The 13,692-nt window shown below is 36.4% G+C and overlaps 1 protein-coding gene across 2 annotated transcripts in view; it reads right to left on the bottom strand.

The window, feature by feature from the left end:
* Positions 1-11,677, bottom strand: part of LOC110452803 (ras-like protein family member 10B) — a 65,344-nt gene extending 53,667 nt beyond the window's left edge. For both annotated transcript variants that reach the window (XM_021501483.1, XM_021501481.1), the window contains exon 1: positions 11,100-11,677. The gene's annotated coding sequence lies outside the window, so the exon portion shown is untranslated. The remainder of the gene's footprint in view (positions 1-11,099) is intronic.
* Positions 11,678-13,692: the final 2,015 nt, after the last annotated feature.

Genomic DNA, 13,692 nt, shown 5'->3' with positions numbered 1-13,692 from the left:
AATAAACGGTATTGCTTCCGGACATCTTCATTCAATATCTGAAATATTATGAGATTGCTATTGCTATTTTTTTCCAAATATGTTAAATTTGTCGTTCTTCAATTTCTTTAATTTCTTTAATTTCTTTAATTACATAGTTGAACCTATCAAAACACTTGATCAGAAGACAAAAGAATGCATCATTCAAAAAGTTCACATGATTTACTGCTTTGGGCTTTTTTGACAGGAAATTGATATCCTGATAATATGTGTAGTAGGCAAAAGAATTCGACGGAACAATACTGCTTTGTTGGAAATCTAGCTTTTTCGAGTGATGCGGTATCAGCAGCGTTGAGCTTGGCCAGTAACTGGATGCGTACTCCGTTACACGTTACATTCATTGTGACAGCGTAGTAACCATGGAGAACCGTGTATGCCCGTTTCCTGTGGGTAGAGTAAGTACATTGGTACTCAGAAAGGACCAACGAGCCTCCCCATGCCCTGGAGAACCTTGTAGGCCCGTTCCCTGTGGCTAGGAAGGGTATATTGGTATTCAGAAAGGACCAACGGAACTCCCATGCCATGTCAAGGAGGGAAGCGAAGAGGTCTGGTGGTGGAAGGGGTGCAATGTAACAGGCGAAGAATATCCAGGGAAGTACTGCCTTACTGGCACGCTAGCTTTTCCAGCGATGCGGTATAACCCTTGGACGCGCTATCTAATTCAGCAACGTCGAGCTCGACCGTGGTCATTGGATGGACTGGTGGTCTCGCACGTTACACCTACTATATAACATAAACTATGTCACATGATGCTGTAGTGACCTACTAAAGCTTAAGACACTGGTATGGTGTGTAATGTACTAAGGGTTACTTGGGGATACTGTGGGTTTATCAGATTGATCTTTCATTCCAATCAACTCGGACCATGCTGGTTGATACCCGATAGATTGCCTCCATACACAAGCGTTGTCAGACTCGTAAAATCAATCAAGGAGAAATGAATTTGCGTTCGCTTGCATCAACATTCCAATACCAAATAAATACAAAAAACGGACCTAATTTAGTGGTGGCATTTCCTCCTTTCACTATGATTGGCAGAGGCAATATTTGTAGTAGTTTCAACATGTTTCTTCGTGAAATAAAAATTACAGCAAGCGACAGGAAACCAGACATTGTATTCCTTTGCAATTCTAACGAATGTTATTTTAAGGTGAAGCAAAACTATGTTATGTACTTGTAAACCGGTGTGTTCCGTGTCCACAGATAATTGTGGAACCGGCTGATTTCCTCACATCGAAATGCGCTTACAATGTTCCACATTGTCTCAAACGTCGTAATAGAATATATTATTTTTTCAGTATCTCCATGGTAACAGGGTTTGTTGTGCAATCAATGTTTGATTGTAGGTTCAAACCGACATTTCCGATTCCGTGTAATACAATGATGTATTGTTTAAGTACGCCATTTGCAATTGTAATTGGAAGTGCAGCTTAGAAAAAATACCGATGCCGCATATTTACACTTCAAATAATCCAAATTCATATATCTTTACGTTATGACTTAAAAAATTCAAGCCTGTGGATATTTAGTGGCAATTCACGATCAGTTTAATTCTTTGCGTAAATATACCTTGATGTTATGCCTTCATGCTAGGTCAGCGTGCATACTGCATCGAGATATGAAGGGGTAATTGAGGTACGAAATCAAACAGAGTCTCATTTTGACAAGATTATATGATAATATGCTATTTCAAAAATGAAGAAGCAATTCCAATGAAAGGTTTTGTTATTTCTTAACAAAACGTTAACGATTTTAATACGAAATTAACAGAAAAAGGATTGCTTTGTTTGGTAAGGACGAAGTTTTCAGACGTAACAGTTTGCAAATTTTCGCTTCACACTTTCTTGTTTAGAGGCCTGCAACATCCCACCGTCGTTAGGTGATATGTCATTTTTCTCATGTCACTTAAACCGACACTTCCTGGATTGAAGTACGGTTGATGGCAGTATCACTCCTCCAAAGAACACGTTTATGTGAAGTTTAATTTAAAATCACCTTATCTGAATTTGTAATCCCAGCCCAAAAAATCTGTAGAAATATATAATTGGAATGTGGCTAAACATCACGGGCGTATTCTTAATACGGTAGCATTGTAATCGAGTATGCCATAGAACACGAACTCACTGATTACCTTTCTTTGTGGCAACCTGCTTTCTAGTAATGGTATCAGGATGAAGCACAGAGCTTTGTAATCCACACGCTGTATACATAAATATCAACAGTGACTCTAACTATGGTATACTTTTTGGCTTAGGATGAGCTGATAGTACAGTATTCTATAAAACAACGCCACACACATATGAAGGAAAATCACAATAATTCATTCATATTAAATTAGTCCATCAGAGACGTGGTAAAGCTCTCTCAGTGAAGCAGTCATTCTTGATTAGTCTTAAAGTCCTTCGATTCGACCAATACTGGATTGATCGGGAGCAGAACTATAATTACACAGATAACATACTGTGTTAACCATGCGATGCCCATAGTCGACCTTCCATATAGGTGTGAATGTATGTATTGTTTAAAATCATGTTTGAGTCTTATGTAGAGGATTATACAGATCATGTATCAGAAAATAAGCTTCAGAGCATTTATGAAGAGTTCAGAAATACTGGTAAATCATTTCCCCTTCTGATGAGGAATCAACAGATAGTAACGCCTATTGAAATGTCAAACATCATGTTTACTATAGAAATATGATCACGAATAGAGTATGTCGTCACTATCTCAGTAACATTGCCTGTAGTTCTTCCTATTGTTCGCAATATCACGTTATTCAGTCTTTGCATATTGCAGAGTTATCTTCTCTTGGGAGCAGGTATTGATTGTTACGGCATTGGTTTGTGTGAGAAAATTTCGTCATTTTCTCATAAATTGATGTCTTTATTCTCAAAAACAAGTGACTTAACATTCAATCCCTGCTCCCAAGAGAAGATAACTCTGCAATACGCAAAGACGGAAGAACGACTGTGTTGTCAAAGCAAATGAAAATAAAAAAAACAACTTCTCTGTGTCCGTGTTCACTCCACAATTCTTTAATTCAAATTTTATACAAGAACTGTTACAAACTGAATCTTGATGACGCTTTTATAACCTTCTTGAAACAACTGTTCCCAGTTTTAGCTGAAATACAAATATATTTTTATTGTATTGTCTCCCGAACCGTAATAACATGTATACGTAAATAGTGATAGTGCTGCCCGAGACAATGATCATACATTATATGTTATATCTACAGCCGTTATCATAGGATGATAGAAAAGTAGCCTTACCTTGATTGTAGACTCGTCATTACATTAAACTGTATTAATAGCGTAATGTCTTAATCGTTCATTAAATTATAGTAATATTTTACACTGCAGTAAATGATATGCATTTTTTTTTTCACTTGTAAAATATGACTAAATTCAAACCACAGAAAGTGCAGCATACCAACCCACTGAATACTATAACTTAAGTAGGGATTTGACATAAAGAAGTACTCGGAATTGTTTAAGATTTGTCGTCAAAAATTTCCGAAATTATGAACTGAGGTTTTGTCCTACTTTAAGTATGAAAGGTTTTACTTGGATAACATTAAAGACGCTCTATGTTTAACATATTTGTACATTGTAAAATCTCTCTTTGTGACGTCACCAGTAACCCCGCCTTTTTTTGTTATATGAAATTTATTAAATACTGAACTGCTTTCAGTTGATATTCAAGGAAATATGAATGCCAAATGGACAAAGCTAAATTCCATGAAGCTAGTTTGTATCAACATTCAAACTGAATTCATGTTACTGCATGTATTACTGTTCCATGAAAAGAACAGCCATGGCATTCATAGCTGATAAATATTATATCAAACTTGGTATAGCTATATTGTAGCATTGCTATTGAGTAATAAATATTGTATGATGACTTTTTAATTGGGACGATGGATTCATTATGACATCGCAAATAGTTCGATAGACGTGTCGACGTCATATACTTTGTGACGAAATTTTAGATTGGGAATATCGACGAAAATGTTATACATATCCAAACTGGAAAAAGTTTAATAACTGAAAATCATTTCCTAAATTTCTTTTTTAACAGAATAGAATTTCACTTCAATTAATGTATTAAGGTTCGTTTGAGATCGTAGCATACCTGTTCATTCAATACAAAACCGTCCCATAAGTAAAACTGATATGAAAGCGTGGTTACATGTACAATGTTGAATGATATAGCCCTACAATTGGAAGGATTTCTTGATGCAAATGCTGTTGGAATAATAGATATTGTACAAAGGATACAAGATCAGTTTTCAATAGTCAATTTTAAATTAGAATTTCGATTATTCTGATAATGTCTATGGAGTTTTGATCATGAGATGCATCTAGCTAAATATATATATATATATATATATATATATATATATAATGCGCTAATGCATTTCGTACAGGACATGTAAAGGACATGTAAACCTGTAGGTCAATATGCTCCCTCCTTTATAGACCCAAAATATATTTTCAATCGTATATTTGATGCCAAAAATAAAACTGACTTACAAGAAGTCGTGTTGTTGAGATGTAACGTGGCTAAGCATATTCCGTCTTTGCGTATTGCAGAGTTATCCTCTCTTGTGAGCAGGTATTGATTGTTACGTCATTGGTTTGTGTGAGAAAATGACGTCGTTTTCTCAAAAATTGATGACGTTAGTCTTACAAACAAATGACGTAACAATCAATACCTGCTCACAAGAGAGGATAACTCTGCAATACGCAAAGACTGGATAAAACACATTAAAATACCATAACAACCGAATAGGAACTAGACGTGTCTATTGTATCTGCATGTTAATTGTGAAGTGGTGACAGGAACATTATGTTCCTGTCAATGTCAATACAGGTACTTCTGTTGATATTTACTAATGAACCATTCTGACCATATTTCTTTGTTAGTTTTCTGTGATTTTCAACAGTTTTTTCAGCAACGTTGATAGTACAGAGTAGTATTGATACAAGGTAGGATACAGTGATAACGAGGGACTTCACAAGGGGTAGTGTGTACTGTTAGTGGTGTATTGTCCATCATCCTGGTTGTTATCCGACGATAGATACTACCTAACACGGTTTTACTGTAATAGAAATTATTATCCTTTGTTAAGTATTTATCTAAACATCATTAAGTATCATGGCTTTTGGGTACCTTTTGCTCTAGATCTGTCATGTATTACTTTCTTTATTACTTTATTTCTTAATTACAAATTAAATATTATATTTCCCCTCCCCTTCATATGGATAAGTACGAGGAAAGGGACATATATAAATTTACGTTTACTTTCAATATTATATATTTTTTAAGTTACAGTTTTTGGTTTTGATCCTAGATACTTGATCAAATCCAGCTAAAATAATACAGGCAGTTGTGGACATGGACAATGCCACAATTACGGATGATGACAAAACTTGAATTGTGTACATTGACACGAGCAAATTTGTAAAGTACGTGTTGTTGTAAAGAACGAATGGCAAATGACACAAAGGTTCTTGGACAAATGCTGTCAAAGTAAGGACAAAGAGTTGTACAAATAGGCATTGGGAGAATAACAGGTAAAACCAAAACATCTAAGGTGTGTACACAGACACTGGGACAACAACAGGTAAAACCAAAACATCTAAGGTGTGTACACAGACACTGGAACAACAACAGGTAAAACCAAAACATCCTAGGTGTGTACACAGACACTGGAACAACAACAGGTAAAACCAAAACATCTAAGGTGTGTACACAGACACCGGGACAACAACAGGTAAAACCAAAACATCTAAGGTGTGTACATAGACACTGGAACAACAACAGGTAAAACCAAAACATCCTAGGTGTGTGCACAGACACTGGAACAACAACAGGTAAAACCAAAACATCCTAGGTGTGTACACAGACACTGGGACAACAACAGGTTAAACCAAAATATCTAAGGTGTGTACACAGACACTGGAACAAAAACAGGTAAAACCAAAACATCCTAGGTGTGTACACAGACACTGGAACAACAACAGGTAAAACCAAAACATCTAAGGTGTGTACACAGACATTGGGACAACAACAGGTAAAACCAAAACATGTAAGGTGTGTACACAGACACTGGGACAGCAACAGGTAAAACCAAACCATCTAAGCTGTGTACACAGACACTTGGACAACAACAGGTAAAACCAAAACATCTAAGGTGTGTACAGAGACACTGGGACAACAGCAGGTAAAACCAAAAAATCTAAGGTGTGTACCCAGACACTGGGACAACAGCAGGTAAAACCAAAACATTTAAGGTGTGTACACAGTCTCTTGGACAATTACAGGTAAAACCAATACATCTAAGGTGTGTACACAGACCCTGGAACAACAACAGGTAAAGCCAAAACATCTAAGGTGTGCACACAGACACTTGGACACTGACCGGTAAAACCAAAACATTTAAGGTGTGTACACAGACCCTGGAACAACAACAGGTAAAGCCAAAACATCTAAGGTGTGTGCACAGACACTGGGACAACAACAGGGAAAACCAAAACAGCTAAGGTGTTTACACAGACACTTGGACAACAAGAGGTAAAACCAAAACATCCAAGGTGTGTACACAGCCCCTGGGACAACAACAGGAAAGAGCAAAACATCTAAGGTGTGTACACCGACACTTGGACAACAAGAGGTAAAACCAAAACATCCTAGGTGTGTACACAGACATTGGTACAACAACAGGTAAAGCCAAAACATCTAAGGTGTGAACACAGACACTTGGACACTGACCGGTAAAACCAAAACATGTAAGGTGTGTACACGGACACTGGGACAACAAGAGGTAAAACCAAAACATCCTAGGTGTGTACACAGACATTGGGACAACAACAGGGAAAACCAAAACATCTAAGGTGTGTACACAGACACTGGGACAACAACAGGTAAACACTAAGTTGTGTTTATATTAAGTGGACAAATATATGTAAAAACAAAAAGTTAATGGTGAATATTACTTCCCAAATAACAGTTCTGTATATGGACCCAGGGAGAAATACAGGTCAAACGAAAAAGACAAAACCGTTATGTTGTGGCAAAAGACGCTTGGAAAACAACTTGTAAAGCAATAACATTTAATTGTGAATTTTAGCCATTAGAAAATTACAGATAAAAAATAACCTTAAGTTGTGTACAGACAATTGGACAGTAAAAAGTAAAAATAATATGTTTAGTTGATAATAATAAATACTAATTATAAAATAATACACCGGTCTTTGATTATGATTATAAGGATGTTCGTCGGGAGATCATTTGGGGAAATAAATATATCAGAATTAATGGATGTTCGCTAGTTTTTAAGAACTGGATTGAATATGGTTTAATTTTATCAACGATATACTAGATAATGATGGCGGTATAAATTAACTTAAAATTTACCAACATTTAAAAGAAACAAGAGACTGAATAAGGGGAGGTAAGTCAGGTAAAGAAAGCTATTCCAAAAGAATGGAAGGAAAAAATCAAGGGAGATAATGACAGGGTAAATGTACAAACTAACACGGATCTATTGGTCTTTGATAAAGGAGTTGGTGTTACAGATAAGGGGAATAATAAGTTTCTGTATGTGGCATTTAAAAGAAAAAAGAAATCCACGTCATACTGTAGAGATATGTGGGAAGGTCTGTTTGAGATAGAAAGTAGTGGGGTTTTTTTGTGTGGATTATTTGAACTCATTAGTAACGTTATAATTGAGAATGACGAACAAATGTTTAAATGGTAGCTGTTCAATAATATTATTCCAAATGGAAACTTACTTAAAAGATGGAATATTATTGATGATGAAAAATGTTGCATATGTAAAGTTAAGGATGATTATATGCACTATCTTATTGAATGTCAATGCGTAGAATCATTGTGGAATCTAATCAATGAGCTTCTACGAAAACATAATTACAATGTTCAGTTAAGAAATATGTATTCCATGGTGGTAGGATATAAGATTGTTGACATGAAGTACAAAGAATTTAACATTCTTATGTCTCTGATTGGTTATACAATATATAAACATTACCACATCTCAAATAGAAGGATTGGCAATTGCTCGATTGTATATTTATATAAAATATACCTTGAGAGAAAGCTACTGCTACAGAGATATAAAGATATTAAATTATTAAAAGATATGGCAAAGTCTTTGAACGAGTAATGGTATAAAACGAGTAAAAAACAGTGAAAAGAATAAATAAGAATAAATAAAAAAGTGCAATGATGATAATACTGAAGGCTCATGGCGCTTAGCACCTAAAGTTACGATTTCTGGATAACGATGTGTAAATTGAAATAGTATGGACAGGATTTGCATGTAACCATGTACATGTGTATGCAAGGGATGAGTATGTGCTAGTATGTGTATGTGTGTGTGTGTTGGTGTGTGCTTGTGGATGCTACATACCGAGGTAAAAATGGTGGGTGGGTGGACATTTTGAGTAGTATATATGTGTTTGTGTGTACATACACACGCACAAACATGCGCACACACGCATACACATACATGTACGTGCGTGCGTACGTGCGTGCGTGTGTGTGAGGGTGTGTGTGTTTGTGTTGGTAATTAGAGACGATATTGAATTGTTATCATTCCGGTACGCGTGTGTTTGTAATGTACGTAATGTTAGTGAACGTGCACAGGTGAGAAGGTTGTGTGAGAAACTGTCTTTGTTTTTTGTAAATCGGACTGATGAAATGTGAAATGTGTTTAGTAACAAAACATAAGGGATGTGAATGCATTAACATTGTGACAATATATGTGACTATTTATTTACTTAATATCATCATACAATTTGATGCATGAAATCTTGAGAACTATTAACGAAAAACAAATCGAGGTTCTTATATACCGCTTTATCACAACCTAGTTCGTAGGTAATCTCAAAGCGGTTCACAAATTATTATCCGTGGTTATATGGCCTTTGCAACCAGCCAACATTTTTCTCAACTCCCTGGGGAGCATACAGGCGGTGCTGCCATTTCGGCGCACGCAGCTAGCATTCAACAATTATAGCACTACCCAACCACATACTCATTTACAGCTGGGTAGACTGGAACAAGCGGAGTAAAGTATCTTGCTCAAAGATACAACACAGTGCCTTGCCGTTACTCGACCCGCAACCCTTCGGTCACAAGCCCGTATTTTACTACCTTAAAATGATTTTAAATCTCAATCTCCAACTCTGAAAATCCAGTGATATGTATTATATTTCAGAATGTTGTATATTTAACATCAGATCTTTAGGATATTTGACTTGTTATGTAACCCCAAGGTAGGGCAAACTGTAGAAGAAAAAATATGTTTCAATATTCACCCCAAGGAAAAAAATATTTTGATACCATTTACGATGTTATGTCCAAGAGCTATTTGTTAACTTTCGAACACCAGAACTAGATATGTAAAAGGCAAAACAAACACATTTTGTTCAGTTTGTTGGGACCATTTTATGCATCTTACAACAATTAAGCCTTTCTCTGTGGAAAATCATTTCTATTATATAGCTTAACTGCACATAACCCGTTTGATATATATTTCTAACGAAATCCTCTTAATGTGATATTTTTAATACACGAGCCATTCTTAAACATAATTCGTTGGCAATTAAAGCAAATGGATTGGGCTTACATTTTCCAACATAAAAATAACTATTCCCTATAGAAACAAACAACATTACCATAGAGCACATAGTGTTTTGTGAGTGATAAGGGGGAATATGCCGGAGTCACTTAGCTCTGTGAAACGTAGCGCAGTGGAGTATTAAGTTGAGTAAAACGATAGGTGTCAAAAGAATAATGAAAGTAATAATATGTATTGGCTCCCGTTCAATCAGCGTTCACACACAAGTCATTTTATTGATATATGGCAGCAAACTATATAGCAGCAACAAAAAGTGTTACTTCTGTTTAGTTGATGAAATCTACAAGATTAGAAAAAAATGCATTCATCGACACGGAAACAATGAGCAGAACGAATCCACTGAATATAGGCATTTGGAAAGTTTTCGTGAAAAAAAAACACCGCATTGATCCATTTGCGTATATTATGCATGTTTAGTTAACAGAATTATGCAAATGATAATTATGAATTATACAAGGAATTCTCCAAACGTTAAACCAAACCAAAAACCAAAATCCCGTATGTAAAAAGGAAAGAGGCCCCCTGTATGAGTTTATATCAAAAAGGAAAGAGGCCTCCTGTATGAGTTTATATCAAAAAGGGATGAGCCAGGGACACCTCAATCCCGGCTTTCTGACCAAAAGGAAGCTTGGCCCTTTAAACATATGCCGAATTAAAAAAGTTGTTTGAAAAACAGGGATTCCAGAAGGATACGCGTTTCTGTATCCCTACGCCATGATATGTCTTGTCAAATCTAGGAACCATGTCAATCACCAACAATCAAAACAAGGTGTCTCAATTCTGACTGACCTTTTAATTCCGCAGTTGGAAATTAAGTCAGTTGGACAACACCAAACTTAACGTAACATAAATCGCCTCATTTATAAACGTTTTGTATAAACGTGGAACAGGTGAATATCCCAGAGTCATAGTACAGGTCATAAAAACCTAGTATTTCAACAGGGGTCGTCTAACAGGTGCGAGATCAACAATAATCCATAACCCTGCAAACAGGCACATACAACCCAATGTTGCCTGTTAATGACGCATTGTCGCCTGTAGCGCCTGTTGGTGGGAGATGGGGTTTTAGTACTGAGGAGCAAACGATAACATACATTAGTATTGTGATGTAGAATACATACCTACAGTATTAACGGCATGTGTGACTAAACTGACGGAACAAAATTGCGATACACTTCCGTATAATAAAACATTTATGCATAAAACTGTCTTTGTAATATTGTACCTATGTGGTATAGCTTGCTTATTTGAAACATATTTAGTAGATATGTTTTGTTGTTATAGTAAGTAACATAGGTATGTGAGACTCCTAACAGGGACCCTTACAGAGACATTTATTTGACAGTCATCCTAATTTAGTATTACAAGAAATGTGTGGACAAACACTCACCTCGAGCGTTGTCGTCTCCCTCTGTAGATGTCAAACAACGTCGGCCATGCTGTTCACTTCCGGAGCGCGTGACTGTCGCCCGGAAATAGTAGGTTTTCGCGTACAAATGTTTAAGGCAATGTATCCGTTGACGTGCCTTTGTCAATAGTGTTTGATGAAATGAATGGTAGATGCCAAGTTGTGACAGGGCGATGACACACAGAGGCAAGAAACAGCCATAGAATCAATACCAGGGATAGACGTCCACGTGAAAGGGACAGCTTACGAGCTGGTCCCGATACTCACGCTAAGATGTTTACTGCTTGTCCTTTTCTGTCCTCGCCGCATACAAATAACATATATATATATATATAAAATCAAGCATACAAAGACAGTCTGTGTTCCATACACAAGTGATGTAGTAAACCATGCTCCTGTTAACTGTCAGCACCGAATCTGGTCAAATGTCATCTCATAACACGTTTCATCTCGCAAACATGGGGACAAATAATCGAGCAATCTTTACGAAAGTAAAACCTTAAAACCAACAGAATGGTAAAAAGTCTTAGCACTTAGGATGTTTGAATCGAAGCTACCATCACATGTTGCAGTAGCCCTGTGCTGCCTCGACTATCGATCGACCACGATCCACTAGGAAAGCCACGCCGACCCCTGCTTGTCTTTGGTCTGTGCGATGGCAGATCTGAACGTATTTAGTACTCGAACCGCAATATACTTGGATGTTTTTCCATTATAGATTTAATTACCTGCCTCACTAGGTCTCTATTCGGGTTCAATCAGCGGTTTGAGATGAAATATTTTATATGACAGTGGTAAATTCCTCTTCTAATTGTCCATGAAATGCCTTCTTTGACAATTCGTAACAAAGCTAATTTTCTTATATAGGATTAGTTCGCCGGCAACGTTAACTTCCAAATGAAAAGGTTTCGCTTCTATTAGTGTTGAAAAGGCCAATGGGGGACAATATGGACGACCCGTGACTCATATTTAGCCTAAAGTGTTGCGACTTGCAGCCTTTAGATTAGAAAAATACACTGCACTGCCGACCAGCAACACCAACCTTCTCTCTACATACAACACTACACTTTCCTGTCAATCAATGACTACACCCCCACCAACAGCAACAACAATAAATGCGCATTATTTTGATCAAATACGTAACGGCGCTTGCATACGCCCTTAAGGTGTAAATAAAATGATGTGAATATCAATCCCAATATTTTGGAGCTTAGAACTCTATTTCTCGTAGTGTTGACAAGCAGTTTCATATATATATATCTCCTGTGATGTTGTAGACAGACCATAACTATTGTGATATATCAAATATATCCATGTTTATTCAATTAACTTCCCGAAAACCCGAGTTTATTAACAATGGCGCGCAAAACGACATCGTGTCGATTAATGACGCTAGACTACCATAGCGTCAGATGGCAGCAGATTATTCGGAACCATAGTGGAACTATCACGATAATACAGTATTATGTATAACACACGTCTGCTAACAAATCACCGTTCAGGTTTAAATATTGATATCAATAAATTGAGATAATATGTATGCGAAAATAATTCAAAACTAACCCCCATCTTTTCCCCTTTATTATATATCAAAGATTGCCTTATATATTTACTTAAGTTCATGTTTTTGCAGACTCGGACAAATGATAGACACTTAGTAGTCATGGAATTGACGAGATTCTCTGCAACTATATAGAGTGGTGTGAAGTGGTTATGGCGAATGTAGACCAAACACATCTCATGCATTGCATCTCAAAGTGTAGCGGCCTGGCATAACAGACCGCAAACGTTATCAGCTTTAATCGTTTTGAACCATCTCCAAATGATATCAATAAAAAGATAAGTTTTCCAATTCCCCAGATAGTTATCATTGGTCCTGTATACAACGTTCCAGGCCCTACATATTTTTTTTACCTGAGCACATCGGGGGACGGCCAAGGTCATTATGTAAGATTATGCATGAAAGCTATGCAGCCCCGCCACAACAACCTCTGAACACATTGTTAACCCCAATGAGGAGATTTTAGCGCCTAGACATACATAAATAAGCCTTCAACAGCTGCTTTTATTCTGATTACAAATGTTTATGACAAGTGATTACCCAATACTGTTTGACGCATGCGTGTAGAGTGTACACCAATACGTCTGAAACGCAGTCATCTTATCAGTTCTAACGAATAAACTGTCGTAAATAGATAACTGTTTAACTCCAAAATCATTTAAAATACCAATGATATACGTAGTTTAATCTCTTTAACTTACACCTTCTATAAAAGTTTTACAGTAATATAGTATTTCGTAAAAATCTCATTGAGTTATCGCGAAAGACAAGTCAATGAGACAAATGGAATAGACAAAAATCACTATCATTATACAAAACATGTACATGTCTTCACAGATTTTCATTGGACAGTATTACAATACTAATCTCAATAACTATTTCACTACAATTGTGACGTCATAGATTGTTACAACCGTTTTTACAGTATCTGAAACTTTTATGTTATTTGACTCTTTTGATAATTAAATGTATTATTTTAAAAATAAAACAAATGTGTAAATGAATGAATGGATG

This window comes from Mizuhopecten yessoensis, unplaced genomic scaffold (genome assembly GCF_002113885.1).
Source record: "Mizuhopecten yessoensis strain PY_sf001 unplaced genomic scaffold, ASM211388v2 scaffold6893, whole genome shotgun sequence".
NCBI lineage: Eukaryota > Metazoa > Mollusca > Bivalvia > Pectinida > Pectinidae > Mizuhopecten > Mizuhopecten yessoensis.
This window is presented reverse-complemented; position numbering and strand designations above follow the sequence as displayed.